Below are 3,155 nucleotides of genomic sequence, written 5' to 3'. Positions count from 1 at the left end.
TCCGAGCCGAGCTCGCGGGCCCTGCGCGGAGCCGGGGGGCGGGGACGCGTGGGCGGGCGGGCGGCGGGGCTCAATGACAGTATTGAAACTCCCGCCCCCACCGCACAGCTTTTCGCCCGGGCAGACGGGGCACCGGGACTGGCCCCGGGTCTCACTGTGGCGAGCTGCCCCTGACACCACCCAGCCATATCGGAGGGACAGGGATTTCTTTCAAACCGGAACCGTTAACTACCCCAAAGGAGAGGCTGGGAGCAATGACTTTGAATTCTGTTTCCAGTGACCTTTCCATGTTTTGGTCTCTAACAAGCCCTTTTGTTGTCCTTTAACGTGTGCGAACGAAAGTAAAATTTTAACATCAAGATTATTGATGATCCCAGGCTAGGATTAAAACAATCTTCTTAGATTGGTTCCGCACAGGCCTAACTCTGGAGTTGACTAGCAATGAAAAAAAAAAAAAAAAGCAACTAGTGATTCTAAAGGTTCACTGTACAATAGAATAAGTGTGGTAGGCAGTGAGCCAAACAGAAGCAGAGCAAGGAGAATGGGCCAGGTACAGAAGGCCACCGGCACGGAAAGCACTGGTTCCCTGACAAAGGACAATTGTAGAGTGGTGCCTGCAGGATTGGGGAGCTGGGTGCCTACAGGATTGGGGTGCCAGGTCCCTGCAGGATGGCCCCAAATAGCCCAGGCTAGCAGTGACACCTCTAAATTGGCTTGGGACATATTTATCTCTTGTAGATGGGGAACCAGTCCACAGTGCCTGGAGGTACCCTTTTAGGATGCATATTTGCCAACTGGGAGAAATTTGACCCCGAGTCCCTCAAGGTTCTTTTGCAACATAACCTAGCCTCACTATGAAATGGGCAATGGAAAGGTTTGGCCACTTAACGGCACCATTAAGTCTAGTACTATCCTACAGTTAGACCTGTTTGGCTGTTCCCAAGGGAAGTGGATGGAGGATGAGGCCTCCTGAGATCAATGTGTCTTTTCCATACAGCCGGGTCTTTATGGCTCTCAGAAATTGTTAGGGACAAAAATAGAATATCGGGGACTAGGTGGTTAAGGGAGGTATTAATCATGCTCTCTTAACCATGATTGCCATGTGTTGGTTAAAGGTCATTATATTTTTAATATTTCCTACAACTTTTGTGATATACTATGTTAGTACAGTTTGGGTAATATTATATTTAAAATCTTTTTTTCTTGAAGTGTTAATGTTTATTGTATATTTAAAATAGTTTTTCTTGAAATATTAATGTTTATTGCATGTAACATTATTATATTTGAAATTGTTTTTCTTGAAATAAAAAATTAAAAAAAGAAGAAAGGACATTCTAACTTGGCTGGGAGTTGTATGCCCTGGGACCTGGGAGTCATCCTGGGACCTGGGAGTCAACCTTGGAATGTGGTCCATTCTCATTCAAGAACTGCCTATTATCATGGAAAGATGAACAACCTTGTTGCCCAAACAATGGAGTCCCACCCCAGCCTGTAATCCCTACTTCCCCATGTAATCTTTGTCCTGGATTACAGGGACTCCATTGTTTGGGCAACAAGGTTGTTCATCTTTCATTTTAGGTTGTTCAATCTAAGCAGCTGGCTCATAGGGGGCTGCAGAGCAGATTTTTGTGGATGACCTGCTACTCTCCCATACTGCCGGCAGTATTGGAATAAACGCTCATATGTGATTCAACCCTGTCTCTGCTTAATTGGTTCAAGTAGTGACAGGCAGCATGGACCCATTGATTGTCCGGTTACAAAATGACCCTCAGCTATGTACCACTGGTAAACTAGATTTCTCTGTAATTGCTACAGAACCTGAAAGAAAATATAACCAGATGGGGGAAAAAATTACAAAAATGGGTGAAAGAATTTGTCAGTCCTTTGCCAACATTTGCCAGTCCTTGAAGTATTAAAAACGACTGTTCTTGCTTTACAAATTAAGTCTTTACAGGGCCAGAGGTGTGGCTCCAGAAATTATTCAAAGCCCACCAAACTTATCTGAGCCGTCTTTTTTTTTTTTTTTTTAATATATTTTATTGATTTTTTACAGAGAGGAAGAGAGAGGGATAGAGAGTTAGAAACATCGATGAGAGAGAAACATCGATCAGCTGCCTCTTGCACACCCCCTACTGGGGATGTGCCCGCAACCAAGGTACATGCCCTTGACCGGAATCGAACCTGGGACCCTTGAGTCCGCAGGCCGACGCTCTATCCACTGAGCCAAACCGGTTTCGCTGAGCCGTCTTTTAAAATGCAGGTTTCTAGGAGGTAATCCTCATTAAAAGGAAAAAACCTTAACCACCTGAGCAGATCCAATTATTTCAGCTGTTAAACATTGATTGCTGGACAAATCTTAAAGTCACTACTTTTGGCTTTTTAAAAAAGTATTTTTATTGATTTCAGAGAGGAAGGGAGAGTGAGAGGGAGAGATAGAAACATCAATGATGAGAATCATTGCTTGGCTGCCTCCTGTATGCCCCCTACTGGTGATTGAGCCCACAACCCAGGCATGTGCTCTTGACAAGGAATTGAACTGTGACTTCCTGGTTCATAGGTCAATGCTCAACCACCAAGCCACACCAGTTGTGCAAGAGACAGTTTTTAACCCTTTGCACTCGCTTGCTTTTTTCTCGATTCCTTTATTCTAATGCTAACCGTGTCGAGTCACACTCGACATCCGAGTGCAAAAGGTTAAAGCAATTTGGCAAATTACATATTTTCTCCCTACCTGATCCCTCCAAAATTAGGCAATTCTTAATGAGTGAGCCATGGCAATAAGTTTCTTTGCATGAATTCAATAAGGCCAGTTTCCAATTGTGGTTTTATTAACCAAGACCTTGACTAGAATGTCATATTTGAAAGACACATGCCTGGACTCTGGATGTCACCAAAAAGCCTTAAGGAATGAAGATTGACTTTATAGCCAATAACATTGTAATCCACCCCTTATTTTGACATTGTTTCTGTAAAATGCTGACTCTGACTAATATGTAGTTTGTAGATAAACAGCATGTTTGCATAACAATCCTAGGAACTAACTTCAGAAGATACAGACACTGACCTTCAGTCATCCCAGCTCTAGGAGAATTGCTGACCTTCAACTGTAATACCAGGATGACAAAGAACTAGGATGACCAAGACCAGGATGACCC

This window comes from Cnephaeus nilssonii (genome assembly GCF_951640355.1).
Source record: "Cnephaeus nilssonii genome assembly, chromosome: 5".
Taxonomy (NCBI): domain Eukaryota; kingdom Metazoa; phylum Chordata; class Mammalia; order Chiroptera; family Vespertilionidae; genus Cnephaeus; species Cnephaeus nilssonii.
The sequence above is the reverse complement of the archived record's forward strand: the minus strand, read 5'-3'. Positions refer to the sequence as shown.